Here is a 20,270-nt window from a genome sequence, read left to right on the forward strand (position 1 = left end):
TAGCACATATCAAGTAACATGAATGCAAATCTAAACATGTAGAAGAATACAAATCTGTATTCAACATTTAAATCTTGACTCGACTCATTTCTAATCTAGGGATCCCGGTGTGAATAAGACGGTCTGTCACCTACCCAACCACTCGGGGCGACGGTACGTCTTATTCCTAGACTTCGGTCAACTCTGTATCGAGGGTCTACACATAGAGCAAATCTACTCCTATGCGTCGATACACCGAAACGTCTAGTTTTGGCCAATCTGCCAATATCTCCTATCTCAGGACTCGAATATAAATCAATAAACAAGACATTACATAATCAATGTAATAACAATCTAGTATGTGATTTAGGGAAACTCGTATCAAATCTGAATCGAGTTGTGCAATCCCGTGACCACATGAATTATACCTTTCTTGTCGAACAATCGGTGTCGTAGTCGAAGTCTCGAGTTCACAATAGCCAATACAAATCTGAAATGGCAATATTTGAGACATACAATATCAATCTCTAACTCAAAGCAACACATATTCCAATCAATAATAAATCTCGGTACAAATCGACGGCATAACGGCGTAATCCTCGGTACCGGTCAATTCACAACTCACATAACAATACCATAATCTCATCAACATCATCATATCAATGACATAATCTTCTCAAACTCTGAAAATCGATATACTCTTCAATAATACATGCTGAAAATCGAAACAATAGCATATTGTGTCCGAAAATCAATCTGACAACAAATATACGATGCTCTATATATCAAGAACACATATTGATACGAATCCTCGTACGAATGAAAGGCAAGCACGACTATAGAAATCGCACCCTCAATTCAATAACAAACAAGGAACGATTATGTTGTCCCAATCTTTTGAAACAAGTAACGATTTTGTGATATTCACCTCTAAGCTGTTATACTTAGCAACAAATATCAACGATAAAACAATTGAATTTCAAACGAACCTTCAAAGAACTTGTTTTGACAATCCGAGCGAAGAACAATCGACAAACGCCACAAAGATGTAATCTTTGATAAGTTTGATTTTTGAACACAAAGCTTTTGCCTTGTAAATTTGAGAGAAATCTCAAGAATTTGATATAGCATTCAATGTATCTCGTTTTTGCAATAATACAATCATTATATAATAATATCATAACAAGAAAGTAGTGTGAAAAGGCTAAACAAAAGTGTCTAGCAATTTTGACACGGAAGTGCAGACCGCGGGTGCGCTGCAGACTGGACCGCGGGTGCGGTACAGTCTCGGGAAAAAATAAAAAAAAAATTTATTTTATTTATTTTTTTTTTTAGCAAGACCGCGGGTGCGGTCCTGTTTTGAGCGCGGGTGCGGTGCTGCTTCGGCGAATTTCATCTTGGAGCGCGGGTGCACTCCCTGTTGGAGCGCGGGTGCGGTTCTGCTTCGACCATGACCACTTGAATAACATTCCAAAACTCTCCAATATAATTCCCATGATTCCCAACCTCCTCTAATTTGGTCACCAAGTTTGTAGAACCTCTTTGGTAGTTCATCATGAGTACTTGAAGTGCTTCTTTAAACTTCTTGCTACGTCCTCTCGTTATAGGTCCTTCGGGCAACTCCAACGACTCCCATGCTTTCTTTGGTGCTTGATCAACCACGTTTGCATCATTCTCCCCTTCTTGAAAAGGATTTGTCCTCAAATCTTGATCATCTCCTACATCAAACAACGAAAGATCACTAACATTAAAAGTAGAACTGACATTGTACTCACCTGGCAGTTCTAGTTTGTAGGCATTGTCATTAATCTTTTCAAGCACTTGAAATGGTCCATCACCCCTAGGTAAGAGTTTTGAACGTCGCTTTTCTGGAAATCTTTCCTTCCTTAAGTGCAACCACACCCAATCTCCCTTTTCAAAAACCATCTTTTTCCTTCCCTTGTTGGCTTGTTTCGTGTATTGTAAATTCTTCTTCTCGATGTTCGCCTTGACCTTCTCATGCAAACTCCTAACAAATTCAGCCTTCTTTTGCCCATCCATGTTTAACCTTTCACTCACAGGTAAAGACATCAAATCCAACGGAGTCAAAGGATTAAAACCATAAACAATCTCAAATGGTGAATAATTCGTAGTAGAATGCACGCTACGGTTATAAGCAAACTCAACAAATGACAAACATTCTTCCCAATTTTTCAAGTTCTTTTTGAGTATAGCACGCAAAAGTGTTCCTAGAGTTCTATTAACAACTTCAGTTTGTCCATCCGTTTGATGATGACATGTAGTAGAAAACAACAGTTTAGTGCCAAGCTTAGCCCACAAAGTTTTCCAAAAGTAACTCAAAAATTTAACATCACGATCAGAAACGATAGTCCTAGGCATACCATGCAACCTAACGACTTCTTTAAAGAACAAATCTGCAATGTTGGATGCATCATCAGTTTTGTGACAAGCAATAAAATGTGCCATCTTAGAGAATCTATCAACAACAACAAATATTGAATCCCTCCCCTTCTTAGTCCTAGGCAACCCCAAAACAAAGTCCATAGAGATATCAACCCAAGGTTCACTAGGAACAGGAAGTGGTGTATACAATCCATGTGGTTGTGTTCTAGACTTAGCTTGTCTACAAGTAATGCATTTTTCACAAACACGTTCAACATCACGTTTCATATATGGCCAATAAAAATGCTCATGCAAACAACTCAAAGTTTTAGCCACACCAAAATGCCCCATTAAACCTCCACCATGTGCCTCCCTCACAAGTAATTCACGAATTGATGATTTAGGAATGCACAATCTATCTTCTCTAAATAAAACCCATTATGCAAATAAAATTTATCATGTGGACCATGCATACATGTTTCAAATATCTCCTTAAAATCCTCATCCAACAAATACAACTCTTTCATATGTTCAAATCCCAAGATTTTCGAATCCAAGGTAGAGATTAATACGTACCTCCGTCATAGTGCGTCGGCCACTACATTATCCTTACCTTGTTTGTATTTGATTATGTAGGGAAATGTACCTATGAATGCCACCCACTTAGCATGACGCTTGTTCAACTTTTGTTGCCCCTTAAGGTACTTAAGAGACTCATGATCCGTGTGAATCACAAACTCTTTAGGCCTCAAGTAGTGTTGCCACACCTCCAAGGTTCTCACAAGCGCGTACAACTCCTTGTCATACGTTGGATAGTTCAGTGCTACTCCATTGAGTTTCTCACTAAAGTACGCCACTGGTCGTCCTCCTTGCATCAAAACACCACCAATACCTACACCTGAAGCATCACATTCAATTTCAAAAGTATTAGCAAAATCAGGCAAAACAAGTAAAGGCGCATTTATTAATTTTTGTTTAATAATATTAAAAGACTTCTCTTGCTCCTCGCCCCAATGGAATGGAACGTGTTTCTTAATCACCGCCGTCATCGGTGCCGCCAGTGTGCTAAAATCTTTTACAAACCTCCTATAGAAGCTTGCAAGACCATGAAAGCTTCGAACTTGACTAACATTAGCAGGTGTTGGCCAATCTCGAATAGCACTTACCTTGTCGTCATCCACTTGTATCCCCTGTGAACTTACCACAAAACCTAGAAAAACAAGCTTGCTTGTACAAAAATCACATTTCTTAAGATTAGCATATAAATGTTCATCCCTAAGTGTTATCAGTACAAGTCTCAAATGTTCAACATGCTCTTCTAAATCTTTGCTATACACAAGAATATCATCAAAATAAACCACAACAAATTTTCCTATGTAAGCACGCAAAACATGATTCATCAACCTCATAAAGGTACTAGGAGCGTTAGTTAAGCCAAAAGGCATGACCATCCACTCATATAACCCGTACTTGGTTTTAAAAGCCGTTTTCCACTCATCACCTTCCCTCATTCTAATTTGGTGATAACCACTTTTCAAGTCAATCTTGCTAAAAATACAAGCACCATGCAACTCATCTAACATATCATCTAGTCTAGGTATGGGATGCCTATACTTGATGGTTATGTTATTAATTGCCCTACAATCCACACACATACGCCATGAGCCATCTTTCTTAGGAACTAGTAAAACAGGTACAGCACAAGGAGACATGGACTCACGCACAAAACCCCTATCTAACAACTCACTTACCTGTAGTTGTAGCTCCTTAGTCTCCTCCGGATTGCTTCTGTAAGCTGGACGATTTGGCAATACACTTCCGGGTACCAAATCAATTTGGTGCTCAATCCCCCTCAATGGTGGTAATCCTTGAGGTAGCTCCTCCGGAAATACATCTTCAAATTCCTGCAAAAGTGAAATTACAATGCTCGGAAGGGACCCGGCTATATCACTTGTGTTAAGGAGGATCTCCTTATAAACAATCAACACAAGTGGTTCATGTGTGTGCATCAATTGCTTCAACTCACTCTTTTGGGCCATATATGTTTTCTTTTTGGCCTCTTTCCTCTCATTTTCTTTTTCCTCATTTTTCTTTTGTATGGCTATCTCAATTTTTTTATCCCTTTTTTTTTTTAGCCATTTCATTTTTCTTTTCAAAGGCCATCTCACTTTTTAATTCACTCTTTCTTTCGGCCTCATCTCTTTTCTTCTTTTTCAATTGGTCCTCCAATACTTGCTTTGGGGACAAAGGAAGTAAAACAATGGGTTCTTTCTTGAGTACAAAAGAATATTTATTTCTAAACCCATCATGTGTCACTTGCCTATCATATTGCCATGGTCTCCCTAACAAAATATGACAAGCATGCATTGGCACCACATCACACAACACCTCATCAATATACTTCCCAATCGAAAACGCAACCAAAACTTGTTTGTTCACCTTCACTTCGGCACAGTCATTCAACCACTGTAGCCTATATGGTTGGGGATGTTTCAAAGTAGGCAAGCTCAATTTTTCCACCATTTCAAGACTAGCAACATTGGTACAACTTCCTCCATCTATAATAATGTTGCAAACTTTGCCACTGACAAAACATCTAGTATGGAACAAGTTTTCCCTCTGATTCGTCTCCTCTTCTTTGACTTGGGCACTCATGATACGCCTAGTCACTAATGCCTCACCCACAACTGCTTCATATCCCTCATCAGGATCCTCTAATGCAGGCATCTCATCTTCATCCTCTCCATCATCTCCCTCACTATGAGATTCATACTCCCCATAATTATTCAACACCATCACCCTTTTATTGGGACATTGGCTAGCAATATGTCCCACTCCTTGACACCTAAAACATTTAATATCTCTAGAACGATTAATAGGAGTTTAAGGTTTACCTTGCATTCCCTGCTTAGGCGCCTCCTGTTTAGTGTCAACTTTGGGCTTGACCACTACCTTGATTTCTTCACGTTTAACAACATTGGAACGCCAAGGTGTTGATGTATTCCCAGCTTGTGTGGTACGACCAACTCCTCTCCTCTTGAGTTGTTGCTCCACTTTTATAGCCATTTGAACCATTTCATCTAGATCCAAGTAATGTCTAAGCTCCACTTGGTCTTGAATTTCCCTGTTCAAACCACATAGAAAACGAGCCATAGTAGCCTCACTATCCTCATCTATGTTTGCTCTAATCATGACTACTTCCAATTCTTTATAGTAGTCCTCAACACTCTTTACACCTTGTCTCAAAGTTTGTAACTTCTTAAACATTTCTCTATAGTAGTGATTTGGTACAAACTTCTTCCTCATTACACTCTTCATCTCCTCCCAAGTTTCTATAGGCCTCTCATTGCATCTTCTCCTAGTGGTCACTAATTGATCCCACCAAATAAGTGCATAATCAACAAATTCAACCACGGCCATCCTAACCTTCTTTTGTTCGGAATATTGATGACAATCAAACACGAATTCAACTCGCTTTTCTCATTCTAAATAAGCCTCGGGATCCGACTTACCATGGAACGATGGAATTTTCATCTTAATGCTACCTATGTTATTATCTTCTTTATTCACATCTTCGTACCTACCACGTAAGGCTTCTCTTCTTCCCCTACCAAATCCTCTACCTCTTCCGCTTCTACCCCAATTCTCGTTTTGGCTCTCCTCTTCTCCTTCCAAATCATAATCATTCTCTTCTTCTTCAACTCTACCCAAACCTTTAGGCTTAGATTTATTTTCACTAGTGCTAACCTCAAGCCTATCCAACCTCTCACATAAAGGATCCAACTCAACCCTCAACATTCTACTAAAATGCCCAAATAACGCCTCCATTTGAACCTTAGACAACCCCTGGTTCGAACTCTCTCCTACTTCCTTCTCCATTTTAATTTCAGATTTTATACCTGCAATAAAACGTTAGTAGAAATAAAAGATTTTCCTCACCCAAATTCTCACGATCACTCCAAAGAAATAGCTCTCGCACTCAAATGATTTTTCCACTCAAATTTGATTTTTCTCTCAAAGGTGTGCTCAATCTTTGTATTTTTTTTTTATCAAACAAAAAGATTCACTTCGTGGACACTCGCAACTGTCTCACTTGGACTGCACAATAAAAAGAACGATGATACACAAATTTTCGAAAATTCTAGATTCAAGAATGACAAAGGATGATAGAAAATAACACAGATCTTAAGTCAGAACAAAGGATAACACAAATCTGGACACAGAAACGAAAGGATAACACAGATTTGATACAGATCGAATTTTTGTTTTTGTTTTTGATAGATATGACAATAGAAACAACAATATAACACAGATCTGAAACAGAACAATAATATTTTTTTTTAAACAGATCTGAACACAAAAAAAAAAGGATAACTTACTTGAATCAATGAGCCTAAGCTCTGATACCAAATGATACGAATCCTCGTACGAATGAAAGGCAAGCACGACTATAGAAATCGCACCCTCAATTCAATAACAAACAAGGAACGATTATGTTGTCCCAATCTTTTGAAACAAGTAACGATTTTGTGATATTCACCTCTAAGCTATTATACTTAGCAACAAATATCAACGATAAAACAATTGAATTTCAAACGAACCTTCAAAGAACTTGTTTTGACAATCCGAGCGAAGAACAATCGACAAACGCCACAAAGATGTAATCTTTGATAAGTTTGATTTTTGAACACAAAGCTTTTGCCTTGTAAATTTGAGAGAAATCTCAAGAATTTGATATAGCATTCAATGTATCTCGTTTTTGCAATAATACAATCATTATATAATAATATCATAACAAGAAAGTAGTGTGAAAAGGCTAAACAAAAGTGTCTAGCAATTTTGACACGGAAGTGCAGACCGCGGGTGCGCTGCAGACTGGACCGCGGGTGCGGTACAGTCTCGGGAAAAAATTAAAAAAAAAAAATTTTTTTTTTTTTTTTTTAGCAAGATCGCGGGTGCGGTCCTGTTTTGAGCGCGGGAGCGGTGCTGCTTCGGCGAATTTCATCTTGGAGCGCGGGTGCACTCCCTGTTGGAGCGCGGGTGCGGTTCTGCTTCGACCATGACCACTTGAATAACATTCCAAAACTCTCCAATATAATTCCCATGATTCCCAACCTCCTCTAATTTGGTCACCAAGTTTGTAGAACCTCTTTGGTAGTTCATCATGAGTACTTGAAGTGCTTCTTTAAACTTCTTGCTACGTCCTCTTGTTATAGGTCCTTCGGGCAACTCCAACGACTCCCATGCTTTCTTTGGTGCTTGATCAACCACGTTTGCATCACATATTCACAACAAAATCATAATTTCCCCAACATCTACAATCTGAATCATGCTGAAAATGATATATACTTACATCCTTAGATAGCTCTTGTTGCAAGGAACAATAATCTCAACTCAGTTTCCAATTCGGATGTGTAAATCTTGCACAATACAAATCCTAAGAAATGAAGAAGCTTGCTCCTCTCTTGAGATTCTCTCGGTTCTTAGGTTCTTCTGAATAGAGATGCTGAGTCATGTTACAAATATATATATACACCATGCCAAGTGTCAACATAAAAATCGAAGGTGGCATTTCGCATGCAGCACCGCGGGTGCGGTCACCCCAGCACCGCGGGTGCGCTATGCTCTCGGCTGCCCTTCCATTTTCCGGAATGCTCTGACCGCGGGTGCGGTCATTGCAGGACTGCGGGTGCGGTCTTGCTTCGCACAATTCCACCAAATTTTATTTCAATGCACCGCGGGTGCAGTCCTTCCTGTACCGCGGGTGCGGTGTGACTTCGGCCCTGCTCACTCAAAATTCCATAATTCAGGCTATAGTTTCTACTTTCATCCTATGACATGCATTCTCATGTCTTCCAAGTCTTATGCCAATGAAAACTTAAAATCTCGAGCCTTACATTTCTCCCCCTCTTAGACAAGAGTTCGTCCTCGAACTCATAAATCAGTAATCATGCAAGTATACACAACACAGTATAATCAAAATTGAAAGGAAGACTCACATCATATGAATAACTCAGGATGTTTCTGTCTCATATCAGACTCTGTCTCCCAAGATGCTTCCTCGATGCCATGACGACTCCACTGAACCTTCACAAGCGGAATGGTCTTGGTTCTAAGCTGTTTCTCTTTCCGATCAAGAATCTGTATCGGTCTTTCAACATAGCTCAAAGTCTGATCTAGCTCGGCCTTCGTCAGGCTGAATGACATGAGAATCATCCGGCATACATCTGCGCAACATCGATACATGAAAAACGTCATGTATACCGGACAGTGAAGGAGGAAGAGCAAGTCTGTAAGCTCGGTCGCCAATCTTCTCAAGAATCTCATACAGACCGACGTATCTAGGAGACAACTTCCCTCGCTTGCCAAATCTAACAACGCCTCTGAAAGGTGAAATCTTCAAAAATACTCTGTCTCCCTGCTCAAACACTAACGGTCTACGTCTGACATTGGCGTACTTCGCTTGCCTATCTTGTGCCGTCTTCATTCGCTTCTGAATGATCTTCACTTTCTCGGTCATTTCACGAATCATATCAGGTCCCAACTCTGGTACCTCGGAGATATCATCCCAGTACAACGGAGATCTGCACTTCTTTCCGTATAAAGCTTCGAACGGTGCCATCTCTATGCTCGTCTGATAGTTGTTGTTGTATGAAAACTCACACAACGACAATGAATCTTGCCAACTAGTACCAAAGTTTAGTACTACATGCTCTCAGCATGTCCTCTAAAGTTTGGATAGTCCGCTCTGACTGTCCGTCCGTCTGAGGATGATAAGCAGTGCTCAGGTGTAAAGTCGTACCCAAAGCCTGCTGCAAGCTGTGCCAAAAGTGAGAAGTAAATCGTGGATCACGATCTGATACGATCGACTTCGGCACACCGTGCAATCTGACGACCTCTCTGACATACAACTCTGCCATCTGATCGTGTCGATAGGTCATTCTGTACGGAATGAAACACGCTGATTTGGTCAGTCTGTCTATCACAACCCAAATCGCGTCACAGCCCCGCAAAGATCGAGGTAACTTCGTCACGAAATCCATGGAAATGTGGTCCCATTTCCATTCAGGAATAGACAAACTCTGAAGTAAACCTTCGGGCTTCTTTCTTTCTGCCTTCACCTACTGGCAATTCAGGCATTTAGACACAAATTCTGTAATATCGGTCTTCATCTACTTTCACCAGAATTGCGTCTTCAAATCATTGTACATATTCCTGCCACCAGGATGAATGCTGAACCGACTACAGTGTGCCTCTGACATGATCTGTCGTCTCAAATCTGAAACCTCTGGCACCTACTAGACTGGTTATTCACATACAGAACAGAATCTCTAACCTGATACTCTGATATATGACCAGCTCTGACCATATCAATCGATTTCTGAATACTCGGATCAGTTTTCTGCGCTTCTTTGATTCTCAAAATCAAATCTGGCTCAATCTGAATTGCAGCAAGTCGCAACGGTCTACTCTCTGTATCAAATGTCAATCCCGACAAGCAACAATCCTCTACTACATTCGATACACCTACTGTCGACAAGGAAAGAGCACATACCTTTCGACTCAAAGCGTCTACCGCTGCATTCGACTTCCCTGGATAGTACTTGATCTCGCAATCAAAATCTTTCAGCAGATCAAGCCATCGTCGCTGCCTCATGTTCAACTCTGACTGAGAAAAGAGGTACTTCAGGCTCTTATGATCGGAATAGATCTCAAATTTCTCGCCATACAGATAATGGCGCCAGATCTTGAGTGCAAAGACAATCGCCGCCAATTCAAGATCATGAATTAGATAACGGGTCTCATGCGGCTTCAGCTGTCTAGAGGCATATGCTATCACGTGCCCTCGCTGCATAAGAACACATCCTATCCCTCTGTGAGATGCATCACAATATACAACGAACTCACCTGTACCTGAAGGAATCGTCAAGACAGGCGCACTAGTCAGCCTCTTTTTCAGCTCTACAAAACTGGCTTCACAATCTTCAGACCACACAAATGGCATATTTTTCTGTGTCAACTGGGTGATAGGCTTCGCTATACTGGAGAAATCTCGGATAAAACGACGATAATACCCTGCTAGACCCATGAAACTGCGTATCTCAGGCACAGAAGTCGGTCTCGGCCAACTGATCACAGCCTCAACTTTACTCGGATCTACCGCAATACCCTTTCCAGATATAATATGCCCCAAAAAGACAACCTGTTTCAGCCAGAATTCGCACTTGGACAATTTAGCATACAACTGCTCATTTCTCAAAGTCTTCAATACAATTCTCAGATGACCTGCATGCTCAGTCAGACTCTTCGAATACACCAAAATATCATCAATGAACACAATTACAAAATCATCTAAATATTTCTGAAAAATTCGGTTCATCAAACTCATAAAAACCGCTGGCGCATTCGTCAAACAAAAGGCATAACCACAAACTCATAATGTCCGTACCTGGTTCGGAATGCTGTCTTCGGAATATCAACATCTCTAACTCTGAGCTGATGATACCTTGATAACAAATCAATCTTCGAGTATACGGAAGTTCCCTGTAACTGATCAAACAAATCGTCGATGCGAGGCAAAGGATACTTGTTCTTCACTGTTGCCTTGTTCAGCTGTCTGTAATCAATACATAATCGCATCGAACCATCTTTCTTTCTAACGAAAAGCACCGGAGCACCCCAAGGAGATACACTGGGTCTGATATATCCCTTGGACAGAAGATCTTACAACTGCGCTTTCAATTCTTTCAACTCTATCGGTGCCATCCCTATACGGAGCTCTCGAGATAGGAACAGAACCAGGCATAAGATCTACGCTAAAATCAACCTCTCGAACCGGAGGCAACCCTGGAATCTCATCTGGGAACACATCTGCAAACTCGCAAACCACTGGCAGATCTGCCAATGCTGGGCTCGACTTCAGTAGATCTATTGAATATACGAGAAAGCCCTCTGCTCCTCTCTGAAGTAATCTACTCATAGTCAGAGCAGATACTAAGGGAATCCGAGATCTGGAACCCTTGCCGTAGAATTTCCACTCATCTGTCATTTCGGGTCTGAATCTGACAATCTTGTGGAAACAATCTACAGTGGCCCTGTACTTGGTCAACATGTCTATACCAACTATACAATCAAAATCAACTAAACCAAGTACTACACAATCAAGATCGATCTCATGCCCCTCAAACTGAAGCATACAGTGTCTAACAGTAGTCACAGATATCAAACCACTTCCCAACGGAGAAGCTATAGACACTACCGTCGACATCGACTCAACATGCAATGAATGTCTCAATGCAAAATGTTCAGAGATGAATGTATGTGATGCACCTGTGTCTATCAACACATATGCAGGATAACCACAAAGGAAACAGTTACCTGCAATGACGTCATCTGGTGCCTCCTGCGTCTGCTCCTCTGTCAGCGCAAACACCCTTGCCTGCTGTCTCGGAGGTTGACTCACTGTCTGACTACCTCCTGGTCTCTGCTGGGTCTGTGTGGATGGTGGCTGAAAGGAGTGTACAGAGGATGCCTGTCTCTCCATCTGTGGCACTGGTGCTGATGACCCTGTGCTCTGGAATCGTTGTGCACCTCTCTGGGGACAAACTCTGGCGAAGTGTCCCTGTTGCCTACAGATGTTGCAACGTCCCATAACTCCTTGACACTGCTCCGTGGCATGTCGCCCTCCGCACGAACTGCAATACACGCCACTGTAATCTGACCCCTGACCTCTCTGTCGAGATCCACTCGAACTCGATGAACTGCTCCCGGATTTCTTAAATTGCTTGCCCTTAGCCTTCAGAAATTACTTCTTGCCACTACCACTAGATCCACTATCGAAGCGAGGAGGAGGTGGTGGAAACTGAGTGGTAGGGTGTGGCTGTCTCTGCCCCTGAACAATGTAAGAAGCGCCTCGCTGCCTGATCAAGCCAGCCTCTGCTCCCTTAGCTCTGTTCAGTGCCTCTGAAAAAGTATTAGGCCGTCCCGTGTTCACCAAAGTAAAGACATCTGGATTCAACCCATTGATGAACTGATCGGCCACTGCCTCGTCGTTCCCTGCCACATGCGGTGCAAATCGTAGCAATGCAGAAAATTTAGCAACATACTACTCGATGTTCCATTGTCCCTGCTTCAAATTCGCAAATTCAGCTCCTTTGTCTTTTCGGTAGGAAACGGGGAAGAAGCGCTGATAAAACTCATCTTTGAAGACTTTCCATGGGATATCAATGCCTCGGTGCTCCAAGGCTCTCTTCGTAGTCAACCACCAGCTCTTGGCAACTTCTTGCATCTGATGTCCTATCAACTTCACACGTCGCTCATCAGTATATGCCAAAGACTCAAACAACATCTCGATATCATCAAGCCAGCTCTCGCACTCTACTGCACTCTCTGTGCCCTTCAGCGTAGGAGGATGGAAAGACTGAAATCTTTTCAATAAGGTCTCCGTCGGCGTAGCGGTAACATCCATCTGTGCACCGGATGTACTACCCTGCTCTGGCTGTGGTATACGTCTAGGCGGCATAAATCTGATTATCAAACTGATTAGTACATCATCAATATCATCTGTCTCAGCCCTCCTCTGATCATAACCTCTGATCGAGAATCGGTTCTGATTCAGGATTGACAAGTATATGCTGTAAATCAATTCAGATACAATACAACATATAATACGGAAAGCACTAAATCATGACATGCTAGCATTATATAAGCAAGGAAGATGACTCAATCTACCCCGCTCATTCTATTCTATCTCAGTCTACAGAACCTACAGCTCTGATACCACCTGTTGTGGCGACCCGGGCTCTAACTCAATTCTTTTGGGATTTATTGGATCTTTGCTCGAAAATGTGGGTCAAAATTTTGCTTTTAACATGAATTCAAATGTGTAATCAAAACATGACACATCTTTATAATAATTAAACAACATCAGGTACATACAAGTCTGTTTCGTACAAGCATACACTAGTGTTCAAATACCAACTACAAACAAAAGTGATACAAGTCTAGTAGGAAACACTAGAAATCTTCAACGCCCGAGATCTCCACGCTATCAACAATCTCTCATCTTCCTCGTGACCCAGATCCTGCCCCACCTGTTGCCATGCACACATACAGACACGACAACAGCCGGATAACTCCGGTGAGAACATATCCCAGTATAAAACATGGATGCATGCAATGTAATAATCATGTACAAAAGCATAGCACATATCAAGTAACATGAATGCAAATCTAAACATGTAGAAGAATACAAATCTGTATTCAACATTTAAATCTTGACTCGACTCATTTCTAATCTAGGGATCCCGGTGTGAATAAGACGGTCTGTCACCTACCCAACCACTCGGGGCGACGGTACGTCTTATTCCTAGACTTCGGTCAACTTTGTATCGAGGGTCTACACATAGAGCAAATCTACTCCTATGCGTCGATACAACGAAACGTCTAGTTTTGGCCAATCTTCCAATATCTCCTATCTCAGGACTCGAATATAAATCAATAAACAAGACATTACATAATCAATGTAATAACAATCTAGTATGTGATTTAGGGAAACTCGTATCAAATCTGAATCGAGTTGTGCAATCCCGTGACCACATGAATTATACCTTTCTTGTCGAACAATCGGTGTCGTAGTCGAAGTCTCGAGTTCACAATAGCCAATACAAATCTGAAATGGCAATATTTGAGACATACAATATCAATCTCTAACTCAAAGCAACACATATTCCAATCAATAATAAATCTCGGTACAAATCGACGGCATAACGACGTAATCCTCGGTACCGGTCAATTCACAACTCACATAACAATACCATAATCTCATAAACATCATCATATCAATGACATAATCTTCTCAAACTCTTAAAATCGATATACTCTTCAATAATACATGCTGAAAATCGAAACAATAGCATATTGTGTCCGAAAATCAATCTGACAACGAATATACGATGCTCTATATATCAAGAACACATATTCACAACAAAATCATAATTTCCCCAACATCTACAATCTGAATCATGCTGAAAATGATATATACTTACATCCTTAGATAGCTCTTGTTGCAAGGAACAATAATCTCAACTCAGTTTCCAATTCGGATGTGTAAATCTTGCACAATACAAATCCTAAGAAATGAAGAAGCTTGCTCCTCTCTTGAGATTCTCTCGGTTCTTAGGTTCTTCTGAATAGAGATGCTGAGTCATGTTACAAATATATATATACACCATGCCAAGTGTCAACATAAAAATCGAAGGTGGCATTTCGCTTGCAGCACCGCGGGTGCGCTATGCTCTCGGCTGCCCTTCCATTTTCCGGAATGCTCAGACCGCGGGTGCGGTCATCGCAGGACCGCGGGTACGGTCTTGCTTCGCACAATTCCACCAAATTTTCTTTCAATGCACCGCGGGTGCAGTCCTTCCTGTACCGCGGGTGCGGTGTGACTTCGGCCCTGCTCACTCAAAATTCCATAATTCAGGCTATAGTTTCTACTTTCATCCTATGACATGCATTCTCATGTCTTCCAAGTCTTATGCCAATGAAAACTTCAAATCTCGAGCCTTACATTAAAAAACATCATGTACATACAAGTCTGTTTAGTACCAACATACACTAGTGTTCAAAGACCAACTACAACATAAGTAGTACAAGTCTAGTAGGAAGACACTAGAAATCTTCAACGCCCGAGATCTCCACGCTATCATCAATCTCTCATCTAGCTCGAGACCCAGATCCTGCCCCACCTGTTGCCATGCACACATACAGACACGACAACAGCCGGATAACTCCGGTGAGAACAAATCCCAGTATAAAACATGTATGCATGCAATGTAATAAATCATACACCAATGCATAGCATATATCAGTGCACCTGAATATAAAATCTACAACATGTAAAGGAATACAAATCTGTATTCAACGTCTAGTTTTTGACTCGATTCTCTAATCTAGGGATCCCGGTGTGAATAAGACGGTCTGTCACCTACCCAACCACTCGGGGTGACGGTACGTCTTATTCCTAGACTTCGGTCAACTCTGTATCGAGGGTCTACACATAGAGTAAATCTGCTCCTATGCGTCGATACACCGAAACGTCTAGTTTTGGCCAATCTGCCAATATCTCCTATCTCAAGACTCGAATATAAATCAATAAATAAGACATTACATAATCAAATGTAATAACAATCTAGTATGTAATTTAGGGAAACTCGTATCAAATCTGAATCGAGTTGTGCAATCCCGTGACCACATGAATTATACCTTTCGTCGCACAATGTCTGTCGAGCTCTCGAAGCCGGGATGTCGAGTCTGACAATAACAACTCTGAAGGCAATGTAGACATACATTCTATCAATATACGTCTCAAGCAACTCATATACAAATCAATACTCGGTTTTGATACAATTCAACGGCATAACGACGTAGTCTCGCAATACCGATAACTCAACCAATAATTAGTGTATAATCCTTAAGTCATGACATCAATAATCATAATCATAATCTTCCAAAATCTGCATGTCTACAACTCAAAACATGCTGGAAATTCAAAGCAAACTCATATGATATCTGAAAATCATTCCGATTGCATTTCTATAATGCGCAACATATAAAGAACACATTTCTCAATTTAAATCATAACTTCCCCAACATCCAAAATCTGAATCATGTTGAAATATAAAGAAACTTACATTCTTTGATAGCCCTTGAAGAGAGGAGCTCAAAGCTGAAATTGGATCTAAGTTTAGTTAGCTAAAGCTTGCTCAATTCAAATTCTAGCTATGAAGCACTTGGAGAATTTATGGTGATGCTCTCGGTTCTGAGGTTCTGCTGAATGAAGACAATGAGTCATGTTAACAGTATATATATACAACGTCAAGTGTCAACATAAAAATCGAAGGTGGCATTCTCGCATGCAGCACCGCGGGTGCGGTCCTCTTACACCGCGGGTGTGCTCATGCTTCGGCAACCCCATTATTTTTTTCAAATGAACGACCGCGGGTGCGGTGCCATACAAGACCGCGGGTGTGGTGATGCTACGAATAAATTGCCAACTTTCTGTCTATGCACCGCGGGTGCGGTGCTTCCTAGACCGCAAGGTGCGGTGTTGCTTCGGCAGCACATTCAAAATTCCAGAATTAATAAACACGGGTGCACTCTTGTTCTAAGCGCGGGTGCGGTCTAGCAAACTCATAATTTCTCATGTCTTTCTCCCCTCATTGCACGTCATTCATTCTCATATCCGTGGATCTCATATCAATGATAACTGATAATTCTCGAGCCTTACGTTTCTCCCCCTCTAAGAAATGATTTCGTCCTCGAAATCGTAAACAAATAATTATGCAAGTATATACAAAACAGTATAATCAAAACTGAAAGGAAGACTCACATCATATGAATAGCTCGGGATGTTTCTGTCTCATATCAGACTCTGTCTCCCACGTTGCTTCCTCGATGCCATGACGACTCCACTGAACCTTCACAAGCGGAATGGTCTTGGTTCTAAGCTGTTTCTCCTTCCGATCAAGAATCTGTATCGGTCTTTCAACATAGCTCAGAGTCTGATCTAGCTCGGCTTCGTCAGGCTGAATGACATGAGAGCTATTGGTATATATCTGCGCAACATCGATACATGGAATACCTCATGTATTCCCGGCAAAGAAGGAGGAAGAGCAAGTCTGTAAGCTCGATCGCCAATCTTCTCAAGGATCTCATACGGACCGACGTATCTAGGAGACAATTTCCCACGTTTGCCAAATCTGACAACGCCACTGAAAGGTGAAATTTTCAAGAATACTCTGTCTCCCTGCTCAAATACCAACGTTCTGCGTCTAACATTGGCGTATTTCGCTTGCCTATCCTGTGCCGTCTTCATTCGCTTCTGAATGATCCTCACTTTCTCGGTCATCTCATGAATCATATCAGGCCCCAACTCTGGTACATCAGAGATATCATCCCAGTACAACGGAGATCTACACTTCTTTCCGTATAAAGCTTCGAACGGTGCCATCTCAATGCTAGTCTGATAGCTGTTGTTGTATGAAAACTCACACAACGGCAATGAATCTTGCCAACTAGTACCAAAGTCTAGTACTACAGCTCTCAGCATGTCCTCTAAAGTCTGGATAGTCCGCTCGGACTGTCCGTCTGTCTGAGGATGATAAGCAGTGCTCAGGTGTAAAGTCGTACCCAAAGCTTGCTGCAAATTGTGCCAGAAGTGAGAAGTGAATCGTGGATCACGATCTGATACTATCGACTTCGGCACACCGTGCAATCTGACGACCTCTCTGACATACAACTCTGCCATCTGATCGTGTCGATAGGTCATTCTGTACGGAATAAAGCACGCTGATTTGGTCAGTCTGTCTATCACAACCCAAATCGCGTCACAGCCCCGCGAAGATCGAGGTAACTTCGTCACGAAATCCATGGAAATGTGATCCCATTTCCATTCAGGAATAGACAAACTCTGAAGTAAACCTCCGGGCTTCTTTCTTTCTGCTTTCACCTGCTGGCAATTCAAGCACTTAGACACAAATTCTGCAATGTCTGTCTTCATCTGCTTCCACCAGAATTGCGTCTTCAAATCATTATACATCTTCCTGCCACCAGGATGAATGCTGAACCGACTACAGTGTGCCTCTGACATGATCTGTCGTCTCAAATATGAAACTTCTGGCACTACTAGACGGTTATTCACATACAGAACAGAATCTCTAACCTGATACTCTGATATATGACCAGCTCTGACCATATCAATCGATTTCTGAACGCTCGGATCGGTTTTCTGCGCTTCTTTGAGCCTCAATATCAGATCTGGCTCAATCTGAATTGCAGCAAGTCGCAACGGTCTATTCTCTGTATCAAATGTCAACCCAGACAAGCAAAAATCCTCTACTAAATTCGATACACCTACTGTCGACAAGGAAAGAGCGCATACCTTTCGACTCAAGGCGTCTGCCGCTGAATTCGATTTTCCTGGATAGTACTTGATCTCGCAATCAAAATCTTTCAGCAGATCAAGCCATCGTCGCTGCCTCATATTCAACTCTGACTGAGAAAAGAGGTACTTCAGGCTCTTATGATCAGATTAAATTTCAAATTTCTCGCCATACAGATAATGGCGCGAGATCTTCAAGGCAAAAATAATTGCCGCCAATTCAAGATCATGAATCAGATAACGAGTCTGGTGCGGCTTCAGCTGTCTGGAGGCGTACGCTATCACATGTCCTCGCTGCATAAGAACACATCCTAGCCCTCTGTGAGATGCGTCACAATATACAACAAACTCACATGTACCTGAAGGAATCGTCAAGACATGCGCACTAGTCAGCCTCTTCTTCAACTCTACAGAACTGGCTTCACAATCTTCGGACCATACAAATGGCATGTTCTTTTGTGTCAACTGGGTGATAGTCTTCGCTATACTGGAGAAATCTCGGATAAAACGACGATAATACCCGGCTAGACCCATGAAACTACGTATTTTAGGCACAGAAGTCGGTCTCGGCCAAATGATCACAGCCTCAACTTTACTCGGATCTACCGCAATACCATCTCCAGATATAATGTGCCCCAAAAAGACAACCTGTTTCAGCCAGAATTCGCACTTGGACAATTTGGCGTATAACTGCTCTTTTCTCAAAGTCTGCAATACAATTCTCAAATGCTCTGCATGCTCAATCAGACTCTTCGAATATACCAAAATATCATCAATGAACACAATCACAAAATCATCTAAATATCTCTGAAAAATGCGGTTCATCAAACTCATAAATACCGCTGGTGCATTCGTCAAACCGAAAGGCATAACAATAAACTCGTAATGTCCATACCTGGTTCGGAATGCAGTCTTCGGTATATCAACATCTTTCACTCTGAGCTGATGATACCCTGATCTCAGATCAATCTTCGAGTATACAGAAGATCCCTGTAACTGATCAAATAAATAGTCGATGCGAGGCAAAGGATACTTGTTCTTCACTGTTGCCTTGTTCAGCTGTCTGTAATCAATAGATAATCGCATCGAACCATCTTTCTTTCTAACGAAAAGCACCGGAGCACCCCAAGGAGATACACTGGGTCTGATATATCTCTTGGACAGAAGATCTTCCAACTGCGCTTTCAATTCTTTCAACTCTATCGGTACCATCCTATACGGAGCTCTCGAGATAGGAACAGAACCAGGCATAAGATCTATGCTAAAATCAACCTCTCGAACCGGAGGCAACCCTGGAATCTCATCTGGGAACACATCTGCAAACTCGCAAACCACTGGCAGATCTGCCAATGCTGGGCTCGTCTTCAGTAGATCTACTGAATACACGAGAAAGCCTCTGCTCCTCTCTGAAGCAATCTACTCATAGTCAGAGCAGATACTAAGGGAATCCGAGATCTGGAACCCTTTCCATAAAATTTCCACTCATCTGTCATCTCGGGTCTGAATCTGACAATCTTGTGGAACCATCTACGGTGGCCCTGTACTTGGTTAACATATCTATGCCAACTATACAATTAAAATCAGCTAAACCAAGTACTACACAATCTAGATCAATCTCATGCCCTTCAAACTGAAGCATACAATGTCTAACAGTAGTCACAGATATCAAACCACTTCCCAACGGAGAAACTATAGACACTACCGTCGACGAAGACTCAACAGGCAATGAATGTCTCAATGCAAAATGTTCAGAGATGAATGTATGGGATACACCTGTATCTATCAACACATATGCAGGATAACCGCAAAGGAAACAGTTACCTACAATGACTTCATCTGGTGTCTCCTGCGCCTGCTCCTCTATCAGCGCAAACACCCTAGCCTGCTGTCTAGGAGGTTGACTCACTGTCTGACTACCTCCTGGTCTCTGCTGGGTCTGTGTAGATGGTGGCTGGAAGGAGTGTACAGA

At 41.7% G+C, this 20,270-nt stretch overlaps 1 pseudogene; it reads right to left on the reverse strand.

Moving 5' to 3' along the window:
• Window positions 1–1,371: 1,371 nt before the first annotated feature.
• On the reverse strand, window positions 1,372–6,333 carry LOC140831521 (uncharacterized; annotated as a pseudogene).
• Window positions 6,334–20,270: the final 13,937 nt, after the last annotated feature.

This window comes from Primulina eburnea, chromosome 5 (genome assembly GCF_022965805.1).
Source record: "Primulina eburnea isolate SZY01 chromosome 5, ASM2296580v1, whole genome shotgun sequence".
NCBI classification, from domain to species: domain Eukaryota; kingdom Viridiplantae; phylum Streptophyta; class Magnoliopsida; order Lamiales; family Gesneriaceae; genus Primulina; species Primulina eburnea.